Genomic DNA, 14,832 nt, shown 5'->3' on the forward strand with positions numbered 1-14,832 from the left:
AATCGGATCAAATTTTAAATAATGGTGTTGGTTAAAAAAAAGACAGGCAAAGGGAAATTTGGGATTGCAAGGGATTTGTTTTAAAATTGGCAACTTACTTTTTTGTTCGATAGTACATATTATTTCGAAGCCAGTGCAGTACCTACATACGCACTAGACTCTTGCGACATATATTTGATTGTTCGGAATATTTCTTTTTTTATACCTACTTGCATCGAAAACTTTTCCAACTAACGAAAATATAAATTTTCGTTAAAATAAATACCAATAAGTATCAGTATCACTGGTTGGGCATCTATCACTGAACAAATCCTAACGAGTAACGTGTGAACAGTTGGGAATTTTTTAGTTCATTTTCCCATCCAGTCACAGAGGCTGGTTTGGAATTCAGAAATAAAGCATTCCCAACGAGTAACACTCCCATCGAGTAACACTGTGACTAGATGGGACACTTTTCGTGAAGAATTCCCAACTGTATACAGTGTGACAGGTTCGTTGTGTGACTCGATGGGAACAAAGGCAAATTGTGGTATTTTTCTTCTACATCCCGAAAATCACGATATTATATGATAAAAAAATCGAAAGTTAACGACCAATATAATTATTACAAACCCCATGAGATCGAAACCTAAAAATAGGTGCGACGACGAGCAAAGCGAGGAGGAGCGTGTTAGGTGCACATGTTCATCAAAACCAAAGCGGAGCGCAGCGAAGCGGAGCGGAGCGTTTTCCAAACAGCGGAAACAATACAAGGCACCAGTTTGCGCTATGTAGGGAGACGCTCCGTCAAAGTTAAAGCTAAACGAATATTATTACTTTGTATAAACCTATGCCATAGCATTATTAGGCTATTCAAGATTTGGCCATACCATTATTAGGCTAAACAATGTTATGCGAAATAACTTTTTACTAAACGAGATTTATGCCATACGATTTTCGGCGTAACGAGACTTTGACCAAACGTTACTATGCAATACGAGATTAGGCAAAAAAATCTTATGCCAAAAAAGGTAGAACCTTTACAAACATCCCTCGCATGTACGAATGCACATGACGAATTCGCAATCCTCCCGATGGCAGCCGAGTCCTCCCGACCGGTGCAAACATAGCCTCGGCAAACATCGGAGCCACTCGGGTATCTCCGGTCTGTTGTTGACGCAGCAGCGCAAACAAGTGCGCAGCGCATCTAGTGCACCGATTATTGCGATCAAAGAACACTTCCAGTGATGCAAAAACGCATAAACCCCAAAAACATTACCTAACAAAGACTGTTTACCCGTACTTATCACTTTTAACACGAGAGCGCCTGATATAATCAATACACGGTCCCTAGCAACCGGAGTGCAGGTTGAAAACAATTCAGTGGCGGTCACGGACATAATGATTTCGTGAATTCCGTAAAAAAATTGACTTCATACTGTATTTGACACTGTTTATCTTCGGAGTGCCATTTCCAGAGGGCCTTCGTTTATTGGATGAGCAGAAAGGCAAGTGCTTTATGTATATGCCCTTTGTTCTCTGATCTCTTTTCTATCTATACCTACACTCTTCAGCTGTTCACTCACATTTCCTCATCTTCTATAAGTACCTAGGCTTTTTAAACTCTATCACTATCACTATCAATTTATAACATCATATAGGTATGGATTCACGTATATACCGTGTACGTACATAGTGTATACCGTTTATCTACCTATGTTCGCTTGCAATATAATAGATATTTCATATCTTCCAAGTGACGAATAATAATAAACGTAACTGCGTAGGTGCCTAGGTCTAGGTACAAATCACTTATCTAGTACTTATGTATGTTGTATATATACCTAAGTAGCTACCATCAGAAGCATTGTTACTATGAGAGGGGGTCAGGTTTCTCTGCACCTGACCGTACCTACTGGTACCTTATATGTTACACAATACACAACTTCTAATACCAATAGGCTAACTACGCCTACGGTCCATAATAATCAATTCAACTAATGATTTATTTGTAGGCTCCACTAAAAACGCATGTATAATTTTATTGTATACACAAAACAAAGAGGTAAAAATAAAATGAAACCAGCCAGTGTTTTTTCTTTGTTACCAAGTTATCAGTATCAAAAGCATCTTCATGGGAGTGGGAAAGTGTATCTTCACTTGTTTACAAAAGATCCATATAATATTTATTATCATATCCCATTCCACGTTAGTACTAACATAATTACTTATACCACTTGTTATCAGCTATAAGTACCCTTACCCAGGTATAGCGTGTTACGACTTTTAGTAATTCTGAAAAATAAATGTTGCTATAGAAACTTTGATGGTCACGTGACTTTTTACTATGCAGCCTCTTTCGGCTTAGCATACCTACCACTTTTACAACACCCTGTATAGGTAATCTGATTGTACTCATAGCGTCAGTATGTAAATCTTCTCCCGTGGCCACTCGGCACACTTTCCCTGTCGCCGCCGCCGTCTTTGTTGTCTGACTACGACAATAATGTCGTGTGCCGACTGCATCCTGCGACACTCGGACAAAGAACCAGCGAGTTGGAGTGCAGGTTGAGAGCATTGTATATTATTAATATTGCGTGTCCTCTGTCCTACAGGACTATACCAGGGTGTTTATGAGCAGTTGTTGTTTGACCCATGAACTGTTGTTGTTTAAGCCCATATAATGTTTTGAACATCGATAAGTACTTATAGGTTCTGTGGGCTGGGTCGATCGATTGTAGACAAAACCTTTTAAAAATCCTCTAGACACTTTCACAATTGTTTACCTAATCTGTATATCATCAGTGCTATAAGTACCCCGACAGCGCGATACTATCCTAGCCAAAGAACTAAAGAGAACCCCAACGAAGTAAAAGAACCAAGTTACGAACACTAATATTAGCATTCGGCTCTAGAAGCTGGCAGTTGGCACTATTATGCGAATGCACGCTTGTGGCTTCAACTTAGTAAGTATAAATAAATCCTATAATGAAATATGCAAGGCCTCGCTGTGACGTCACTTTTGCACCTCCTCTAGATCCATGTAGAGCAGGTGGTCAGTGGATCATTGGATAAACAATAGGAAAGAGGTTTAAATTTTAAATCGAATGAGTAATTATCATTAATGAATAAGTAGTTTTAAAGATTTTTACGTAGCGCGTGTGTAATACATAGGCCAGGCTACGTCTAATAAATTAACACACCGTAAATATCATACTTAATTTCATACTAACTAATATTACATAAACGTGAAAGATTGTAAGTAGTGATGCCACGAATAGTGATTTGGCCGAATACCGAATACCGAATATTCGGCCGACGCTCTCAGCCGAATACCGAATATTCGGCCACCGAATATTCGGCAGGTGATCCAGTATAATTCAATAAGTTGAAGTTTTATTTAAAGAGTGTTCTTCTTAATCTTATGGCAGATCCGTACAACTGGTGGTCAACCAATTCGAATCAGTAGCCAAACCTTATATATTTTGTTAAAAATACCTGTGTCTCAGTAGCAGCAATCGTCCCTTATGAACAAATTCCGAAAAACTTGTCTTTATTCATCACGATTTGCCTTTAATTAATTTTAAATATTAAAAATACTGATGTTGTATTCAGGTTTTCGCAATTAATGATTGTTTGATAGTTAAATGTTTCGATTAAATTGATTTTTTTATTCCCTTTTGTAAGATATTTGCTACTTTTTTAAGTATTCGGTATTCGGCCGAATACTACTTACTATTCGGCCGAATACCGAATACTGAAAAAACTGGCCGAATAGGCCGAATACCGAATAGTTGCCGAATATTCGTGGCATCTCCAATTGTAAGTATTGATAGAAGGATGGGTAGATGTTTGTTACTCTTTCACGGGAAAACCGCTGCACCCGTTTCTTGAAATTCAGCATTTTATAAGCTGACGCCCTGGACTGGATCACATTACGCTATATAACGTAACATTATATCACGGATAACTGTACACGAAAAGTATATAAAAAACATATAAACACTCACACCTTGTACTAATGTACTCCCTTGCGGGGTAGGCAGAGGTACACGAAAAGTACTTTCCTACAATATAGATATAGAAATAAGTAAGTTCTAACAATGTTTTATTTATGGTGTGAGTCATCAGGAAATATAAAATCCTGTTACGAGTAAAACGGTAATCATACAGTAATGAAACATTTGAAATCTGTGCCAAGAAACAGCTATTTGTGACAATGCAAACATCCTGTCTTAATTAAACTGTTTAGGTATGTCCATTGTTAGAAAATAATTTTAACCTGGCTAGCCACTATAATTTATTCTCACGATTAAATTATAGGTAGGTATAGTTACTTACCTACTTAATTACAATTTAAAATTTAGCTTAACCAATTTATTTAATGTCACGTGCTGTGTAGAACTCAACTTTGTAGGTACTTATTTATATCCTCGTAAAACCACATAAGTTATAATTATTAGGTGCCACAGTGAATTAGGTCCAAAGAAATTTAGTTCGTGTTTACAGAACCTAGATAGGATATAATTATGATATTTATGAATCATAAATTATGATACACCGGTCTTCAAGATACATAGGCTTAGTGCTTCCTTTTCATTTCACATAAGTATATAAAAAAAAAGCACTCACGCCTTGTACTAATGTACTCCCTTACGGGGTAGGCAGAGGTGCATTGCTGCACCCACTTTTCGCCAGAGTGTTATGTTAGTCCCAATGTAATAGGGGGCGGGCCTATTGCCATTTTACGGGCACATCCAAGACCGAATGGCGTAGTGGTTAGTGACCCTGACTACTGAGCCGATGGTCCCGGGTTCGATTCCCGGCTGGGGCAAATATTTGTTTAAACACAGATATTTGTTCTCGGGTCTTGGATGTGCCCGTACATAAGTATATATGAACAATATGAAGTGCTTAATACTTATTAAAGCTTTTCTTGGTGAGTCGGTGACAAACAACTTCTTATACCTAGACTAGGGCTTGTCATGATAAGCGTCATTTGCTGACTGCCCAGCTTTGTCCACTTTTTAGTTCCCTGTCATGATGGGTAGTTTGTAGCAATACCTACCTATACATTATTTATAAAATACTCCTTATTCATGATTATCCTTGAACTTTGCTAGATATTGGTGCAATGTGAGTAGATATTGTGACGATGCCTGGTAGTGCCTTTCTCCTTAAGTTGGCTGTCGACTGTAATCAATGTTTATTAAACCTTCATTAAACCACCCAAACTGCGTCATTATGATACACGCTGCATTCACCATAAATTATTATAAACTACAAGTCCTTGTCTCGCTTGAAAATGTTAACATCTCAAAATAGTGGCATAGATTTCCGTATCCCAGTCGGTGCATGACAATATACCTAGTTATGTACCCTACACAATTTCTTCGAGGGTGAATAGGTAAGTTTACTTTCACGTCCTTTTCTGCATCTGTGTCATCTTTTATACGATTTAGGGCGTCTTGCACAACAAAGTTAAATAAAATTAAATAGTTTGTCTCTTGCTCTGACAGTATAATGTCAGAGCAAGAGGTCATAGATTTAATTTTATTTAACTTTGTTGTGCAAGACGCCCTTAGTGTGATTGTGATCTTACATAGTTATGTGCCTCGCTGTTTATTTTCTAATTACTTTGTACTTAAATGTTATTTCATTTTGATTTCGTGATTGGGTCCCTGTCCCGTTTCATCAATAAAATCATCATCGAATAAAAACGACAAAAGGTACTTATCTTATTTTCGGTCAGGAAGTAAGTAACATCGCTACATTACACCACAAAGCTTTGTTCCACCGAGAGGCTCCATACCATGAGCATGCGCAAACCACAGTGACCGCAACTCAGCATTGTGAACAGTACCCACCTACCTACCTGGTACCAACCTAAGTTAAATTTAAAGGCTACAAATCTTTTGTCGCATCCATGGTGGTTTGTGGTTTCTGCAGGCTGAACATAACTTTCATTCAATATTCGGTGTAGATTTCTGTAAAAATGAAATCTCAAAGCATAATAGTCTCTATCATAATATGCAAAAGGTGGTTAGGTGTCCACGATAATGGGCCTTATGGGATAAGTTAAGTTTGAATAATTTGAATAGAGTCGGCTCTCTGACCACAATAACTGCTGTCGGCTATTCTTTGAGGTACTTTTATAATAGTAATTGTGGTGTTCTCTGGTTACTTTCCTAGCTCTCTATTGTTACCTATCCTGGCTCCTGGCTAAGCTACGTAAAGAACAATACTGGAAAAGTCGTAGTCGGACAGATATGTAGGTAGGTATAAGTAGCTTGTAGCTACCAAACCTATGTAGAGACAAAACTTTTTTTATTTGAAAAACACGTTATATTTTTTCATTCTAACCATTCGATCTCTTGTAACTTTTAGAGTGTGTGAGTTCAAACAACCAATCCAAACCCAATAGGTATTGGTAGGTAGGTCGGTCCTTTGTACCGTCGTCGCTACATAAAGTAAACAAACCTCGCCTTCTACTAAGATTGCCCTGCCACTGTGGAGGACGCTGACCCTTCGATAGAGCCTTAACAATAGAAAGTTTTTTGTACTTAACTGAAAAGCTTTAGATTCGAGTGTAACGTAGCTTTATTTTTAAATTTTAATGTGAGTAGTTAAGACATTTAATTACTTATAATTACAAAGTATTTAGTTCAACAGTCACTTAATAATAAGACTTGAGTATAAAGTTCATTGTATAGGTACTTACCTAGTTACTCACTTAATCCGTTTTGAAAAAATGCTCTACATATACTTAAATATACTTAACTAATTATTTGAACCCCTTTCTCATAACAATCCCATGTACCTATGTTTGGTAGGTAATAAGGTACTTACAGCATATTTATTTCTAAAAAATAACAAATAGGTAGGCAGTAGGCACAACATCTTATAATATAATACCTAATCCAAGGCCTGGCCCACAGATCTTATTGATCAACATTTGCACCAGAACAATATTAGTCCGTCGAGACTACTTTCACTGCAATGACGTCATCCCTGACCTGGAATCCAGGTCAAACCAGTTGCAGCTGCAGTCGACTTCCAGAGGCTTACGGATGTTGTTCTGTTTTCCAGATGTGTTTGCGAGGTGGATTAGTCTAATGGATTCTTTGTTTTAGAGATCCTCCTCGATACAATCGCTTCCTAAAATACTATAAATATTAATTTAACAAAGACTGCGACGTCTCAGCTACGACCATGTAATAATGTAATAACCAAGTATAAAAATGATTCCCACCTCTACCCACCTACCCGCACCCCCTTTATAAGATTTTCAGAAGTAATTTACATGCTAATAAGACTCCCGGTGGGTGCCCTAACTAATGTGGGGTACGGCGCTAACTAAGTTATCTATTTACATTCGTATGTAAGTTTATGTACCTACCTAATTTATTTTACACAATCTGTAGAAGACTGTGGTGTGGCTGGATCCAAAGATAAAATTGTCTTTTATTTATTAAAAGACAATTTTATCATTAATATATACCATTAATTAAAATTTAATTAATTTGGCACCCATATGAGAACTGACAATTAATATACGTAGGTACTAGGTACTTACCTATACCTATACTATGGTGGGCCAAAAAATGTCCTACACCAACTGATACCAAAACCTCTATCTACCTACTACTACTCAAGGCTACTGAAGCTGAAGTATAAAGAGCCGTTGGCATAAAAAGTTTAATTTTGTTTTACAAAAGTTTTTCGCACTGTGCTTTTATGAATAAGTTGTAAAGTATAAACGTATTTAAAAGTTCAATGCCCTTTTTTCTTCAATGGGATTCCTTTATTTCACACAGTGTGAGGTCAGTAGCCAATTAATAATTCGGTTATGTAAGTACTACTTAATGAGTTTTTGTGAAGTTATTATACGAGTGTAGGTAATAATTATGTACCGATGTACCGAGTGCTTACTCATATAGGTATTAGTGCTTAACTAAATGCTTATTTTATTAAAATGGGCGCAACTGTATACCTAAATATTTCATTAATAAAGAGCTATTAATTACAAATGTGCAAACGGAGTCATAAATCTTATTGCGCTTACTTAGTAATTTGCTAGGAGTTGACCAAAGGCGGTGGTTTAACTGTCCGAAAAGATGAGTACAAATTATTATATTATAAAGGAATTACAATTCCCTCCTCTTCTCTCCCTTTTGGAAAACTTAAGAAACGTGTTGATCAGCGGACATTTACGTCAAAGTTTCAGTATTTCAGTAGCTCTCCCCCGGCCCAGTGTTTCAGTTTAAATTGGAAAACACAATCAGTTCCAGTGTACACAGTGGTCAGTCAACATGAATTATTTCGGAATATCAATGCATTATTAGAGTGGAACGAACCTTACAAATGACAAAATATTGATGGCCAGATATTTAAGAGGCCTTTAATTATAAAAATATCACCCATGAGCAAGCAAACATTCCATAAGTAGGATAACAATGTCAATTTTTAAAATCATCATCAGCAACACTATTACAGACTAGAAACATTTCGTCACCCCATTTCCCTGAAATACATGTTCACTCATTTATTTTCTATTGCAGAATTATTAAGTAGTAGCTACATTCGTATGGTCGATTGTATAAATAAACTTTCATCTCACTGTACATAATAATATTATTAAAATAATATACAATACTTAGTAAGCAAAATCCTCGAACAATAGCCATATTAAATACGAAGTGCGGTGGTATAAATAGCAGGTGTCCAGTTCAGTGTGCAGTTTTATTTAGTTGACCAATTCTGAAATATAATTGATGGAAGTAGAGTACTAAAACTGACTGAAATTGATTTAGTGTTATGTAGGTATCCGCCAAAAACTACTAAACATTTAAATATCATAAATCCTTTATAAAATTTTATTTGAATAGTTAACATAATTTACGGACATAATAATATGATATTATTATATAAATTCGTGAAATTCTTATGAATAATTTGGTTTTTCAGTCATTTTATTGGCTTCATTTATATTTCAGAGGAAATCCTGAAAGTGTATGGTAAATTCAGCTTCAGAGAAAATATGGGACGTAAACAACTTCTTGTTTCATTATTTCTTTGAACTCGACAAAACTTATACCCATCATTCTAAAGCGCATTTACAACACCTGCTATAATTGAAATTGATTATTTTTTTCGAAATAGGTATGGGCAGAAAACCGCATTATAAAACAACTATGTATGCAATGAATTATACAATATTAAAAAACGCAATCAATTCGAATCAGGACCCATATTTAGCCACAGATTCACACAACAAACTTGTAACACCCTATTTTTGACAGGGTTATCTAAACGGTCACCAGCACAATAACAAACTAAAATCACAAAGCATGTCGCAACAACGGACGTTAACTATTGGGCCAAGGAAATCTGACCCTTGGTGCTATTGTGTCAATGTTGTCTTGGCTCGGCATTGACATATTTAAGGGCGCTACGATTACTATTTGGTATGATGACGATGACACTGGTAAAATATAAATAAACACTCTTGTTAGAATAATTACATAGTTGAACTTATTTTTTATATCGCCAATAATCGCAATTGAAATGAGGCTGTTATTTCAGGAATATGCTAAATTGCAGTATTCATTTTATGAGTTGTTATAGACAAACGCAGTTACTTAGGTACTAAATCAGTACCACAGATATAAATACCCAGTTAAGTTAGTATACCTACTAACTGTACCTTGTATGTAGGTAACGTAACGTACTCACTAATCGCTTAAAATATCTTGCTAAAAAAGCACACGGCAGCTCCCGTAGAAAAGTACTTTTGAAAAACTACTACTTTACCACTTTGTAAGGTTTCCTGAGACTTAAGCAGGGTGACCATGAGTCCCTATGTTAAAGAAACTTTTACCGATCTACGTACTTACGTAGCTATAGTTTTCAGATATCGACAATGTTAGATATGGCAATTAAAATGAACAATTTGATTTAAAATAACACTTCAGTCGCTACAATTTAATGTAATTAATAACCTTTGTACATTGATTAACCACTTCATACCATCATTCTGACACAATTTATGCTATGTCTGTCAAAATAAGAAACTTATTGTCACCCTACTGAAGAAGCCAATGCTTTCGTTTAATTAAAGTAGTTTTTAAGCTCTGAAGCGCTGGATTAAGCTCGTGTTTGATCCTATCGGATTTCTATTTAAAAAGCCTTTGTTCTTTAAACTTAACTAATTCTGTAACCTTAGAAATTTAAAACCTTTTCCACTTGATATCTTTATTTTGATTTGCTGCCACTGCAAACTGAAGGATATTTTAATTTTAATCCTTTATCCAGATGTTTTATTCGAAGGGGTATATGAAAAAGAGCCCCTATTCCGCGCTACCACTGAATAATAGTATTAGGATTTAATGTTTGGCTGCACTCATAGAACTAAATATCAGATAGTATGATAGGCCAGGATAGGATAAATATCACAGACCTAGGCTAGATTATTGTACAGTTCACGATTTTGACGGATTTCAGTCGTGACGTGACCTGAGACCGTGCACTATACCTGCCTAACACAAAAGACCCCAAATGACGTATGAACTCTACCTTATACCTACAGGGTGGAACATTATCAGTGTATTACCATCGGCAGGTCAATTTACCTAAAGCATATTTATATGTTTGGCATTAGTTCATATTAACATGCCATGTGTGTGCGTTGTGGCGGAAGTCCAAACCAATGCACGCCGCCGACAAAGTTATTTTTTTGCAATTTACACACAATAAGCGAATTGTGCCTAATAAATAATGTATTATTACGTGATATCCCTTAAATATTATAAATAATGAAATGCCGCAAAGTTGAACTTGGTGAGGACCTCACTATTATAAAATTATTATAATTTATAAATCGGCCTTCTACCAGGGCAGTGACCAAACTGTTTTCACTATGTGGTAGATATTATGTACGTTCTTATGTCTTTTGTTCACGGCACTTTCCATACTTAAGTATACCTTTTCTAAAGAATCAATATAAACTACTAAAAATCAACAACAATATAAAAAAAATGTGACACTGTCCTACAGGAAAATTTTCCTTCTTGCGTGAAAGAGAACACGTCCTATATTCCTGATTCACCAATGACTGGCTCGTATTATGATTGCATCTCGCTTCCAGGGTATTAATAGATTTCCTGACGCAAACTGCACATCAAATTCCTGGTAGGTTAGGTAAGGAGATACTGGTTGCCCCATCTCTGTTCTGATGCACGAGGGTGACTTGACTAGACTTTTGACGAACCAGAGCTATTTTACTTTCAGGCTCGCGTGGTGGACAAAACCTAAAACCCTTCCTTCATTGGTAGGAGACTCGTGCGCCAGCAGTGGGGAAATTATGATTTAAAAGTAACAATATTATGGTCTTAAATGATTTTACTTAAAATAATGTTGGAGGTGCACAGTTAAAAATGCATGGCCATGTCAGCGCTAACAGGCTATGAAGGTACCAACATTACAAATTCATGCAGCTATTTTCGAATGACCCAGAAACAGATACACTTTGTAGGTAACTGGACGTCGAAGCAAGACAGATTTTGTGAAGCATGAATAGAATATTATATTTATGATGAGTTGATATTGGTACCTACATAAATTTTCTTCAGTCAAATCAAAGGACAGAATAATAATATCTTCAGAAGCTTTATAAAACTGAATCGCTATGGAGATAGTTCTAAAAATAGTGAAAGAGAAAATGGTAAACAAGAATTAGCATTTCGTTAAACCTTTTCGCTTATTCATTCGTTTTCGAAAGCGAAGGAAATAGAATTGCAATGAGTTTGCCCCACATAGCTCTGAGCAACAACTGTTTGCATAAAGGGTGTAGGTACTGGAGTCGCGGGGTCGGGCCTAATCATGCAATCACCTGGCCAATCAGGTCACTCCAAGCTCTACAACTCATGGATACTAATCCGAAGGAGAAGTGATATTATAATGGGATCGATACAGAAGGTGGAACTTCTTAATTTGAATATGTGCTAAAATTTTAATACCCCCTTCAGAATCGCACTTTTATATTTGTCTCATATGTCTGCTACTGATAGAAATCCTTACAATTACCAACCGTTTACTTGTGGGACTTCATTTAAATGCTTATTCCTATTTTAAAATATCAGCTTTAAGGGGATCCCTAAAGCTAAAATGCTAAAGTCGGCTTGATATACTTGATTAGATTGGAAAAACGGTGGCTTCTATCACATTGATAAAAATATATTTTTTAGCAGAGGGTATACTGAACATGTTAGTTGCTTATAAATTGGTGCAGGATTATAATAAGTATGTTAAAAAAAAATGCAAACACACCATGTCTTTTGCCATTTTTTGACTTATTATGAAAAAACCCTCGAAATCAGAGGGCCCATTTTCATGGAATCTTATATGTATGTGTAGGTAATTAAATTCTTAACAAAGTTACCTTAAAGAGTTGGATTTAATGGACCAGAAGTCAACTTTTTTTGCAAAAAACTAATAAATTCCGGTTTAAAAATGATGACACCGTGACAGATTTCAGATTTCTTCAGTCGTCGCCCTGGTGGCGGCCTGTTAGGAGCGATACCCACGCCATTTTATTTTTTATCAAATATTTCACAAAAACTGATTAAATCAACAAATTATGACTACAAGTATTATAATACATATGCATTTGCTATGGAAAGTTAATTTTCTAATCATTTTAGATGCAGAAAAGCCGAAAATTCTTAGAAAACATTTCGCCTTTTCGATTTGTTTACATTTTTTACTATAGAGTTACAGATGCATAGATAAAGGTAAACATTGCACATAATGACACTTATTTGATTCTCCGAATAAGAACTATACGGTCAATGCAGTATGCCAAAGCGCGAGCCTGTTTATATTCTGAGGGGTAATTTATTTTATTTTAACGGTTGTGTATGGTAGGTAAGCTACACAATATACAGGGTGTTGAAAAGTAAGTTCATAATTTGTTTTATTTGAAACCAAAAACCGTAGTTAATTAAAAATAAATATATTTTAAGATGTGGTAGTCTGTACACTACAGGTTGTTAAAAATAAGTAAGTATTTTTAAAAATTGAAGATCTAAAATTTACATAATTTTTTAAATCTATTTAACAAGCTTTGCAAAAAAGCGGTTAAGTGCGACTGTATCTCGCCATGAAAAAAATGACATGTTTACTGTAGCTATGAATTTTATGCGTTACAAGTGGAATAAAATACCGCATAATATTATGTACAACTATGTAAGAGCCTAGTTTTAAAAAAAAAACTCATAAGAAAATATTAAATACACAGGTTTTTTAACCCCTGAAGGAAATAGAGGGGTGTTATAAGTTTAAAGTAAGGGCAGAATTTTTTTTTAAATTAGGGTGATAGGTAATGTATATTTTTAATGATTTTTTCAAATAGATAAATGTTATACCATTTTTAAATTGCCATAAAATTACCTATAGTTATAGTTATAGAAAAGGGCAGGGCTACCAGTGCCCATTCGCCACTGCAACCTAAAAGATCTATAAATTATGACTCCCCATGCCGAGTCTCACTCTACAGGCCCAGGTCTTTTATAAACCTGATATTACCTATACAGGATGTTGCAAAAAGGGTATACTGTGCCGAAAGGGTTTGACTCAGGGGTTATTCTGAACAACTTTTTTTCTCCAAGTTTTGGAAATTCTCGAAAAATAAATTCGGTCTCTATAGTAAAAAGTCACGTGATCGAATAAGTTTCTATGTAAAAGGTTTTGTTACGTGAATTTTCAAAATTGTAGAAGAAAAGTGGATCAGAATGGCACCTAAATCCACTTTTGGCTAAGCTTTATACCCTTTTTTCAATACCTTGTATAAAATATCGTCAGCGTCACCTTAGATCGTAATCATCGTAACTCCTCGTGACCAAATTTTAGAGGAGACAAAAATACTGTTTTATTTTTAGTTCTAGTTGGCATACTACCCACCTAAAGTTTTTTTTAACTAGCCTAAAAATGATTTGTTTAGACAGTCTATCTTCCTGTTCAACCGCAGCCTGAGTGCCAGTGATTCAATGACTGGAAGGAGGCCATTAGTGCTCCTAAATAAATAAAGCAGGCCTGTAGATTATCTTTCAGTGTACCGACACATCTGATTGCTGTAAGAGCCTTATAAGCTCTTCGAACGAGTCATACCTCTGTGGTGGTACGGTTTCGACCTTTCGGACAGTCAGTTTGGCATCCGAAATGCGGATTCGAATAGTGGGTACAATACTTTGCGTTCGTTCACTGTCGGAGCAGGATAAGAACCACAGGCGAGTTGTTGCGCTGGCTGTTTGCTTAAAAATAGTAACCGCGTTCAACTCTATCCCCTAGAGGGCGAACCTTCCATCTATACCATCACTTGTCTTCTTATCTGCAGAAAATTGACAGAGGTCATACGTGTCTAACAAGTACATTAAGGATGCGAAAAGAGAGGGTTTGTTTTCACTGAAGAAGTTCAGTTGCGGAGTTCCACAGCGGTAGGTCTTGGACCCCTCTGCTGTGGAACTTGGCATACAACGCGGTCCTGCAAATCAAGCTCGCAAACGGCGTTAGCACAGTGCATTTTTCTAATGTCACACAGGTCGTGAGGTAGGCTGAGAGCCTCCTTCGGGGATGACATCCCAATGATTCATTACGAAAAAATTGCTGCAGCTGTGCTCGCCATGCAGTGCATGGGCTACTTCCGAATCTGGGGGGCTGTTGCAAAGGAGTCCGTTGCCTCTATACGGTACGGGTTCCGTGCGATCTATGATCCTTCCGGGAGCACCTGTCTTGTCAAGTCGAAGAGAATGGCTCGTATTCGACGCAACCTGCAGTACTGGTGGGATTGGTTGGAGG

At 36.4% G+C, this 14,832-nt stretch overlaps 1 protein-coding gene across 1 annotated transcript in view; it reads left to right on the forward strand.

Annotated features, from left to right (window-relative positions):
• The first annotated feature begins 1,165 nt into the window (after positions 1–1,165).
• Positions 1,166–14,832, forward strand: part of LOC105381330 (protein yippee-like) — a 61,005-nt gene continuing 47,338 nt past the window's right edge. The window contains exon 1 of the mRNA XM_038114689.2: positions 1,166–1,487. The gene's annotated coding sequence lies outside the window, so the exon portion shown is untranslated. The remainder of the gene's footprint in view (positions 1,488–14,832) is intronic.

This window comes from Plutella xylostella, chromosome 8 (genome assembly GCF_932276165.1).
Source record: "Plutella xylostella chromosome 8, ilPluXylo3.1, whole genome shotgun sequence".
In the NCBI taxonomy this organism is placed as follows: domain Eukaryota; kingdom Metazoa; phylum Arthropoda; class Insecta; order Lepidoptera; family Plutellidae; genus Plutella; species Plutella xylostella.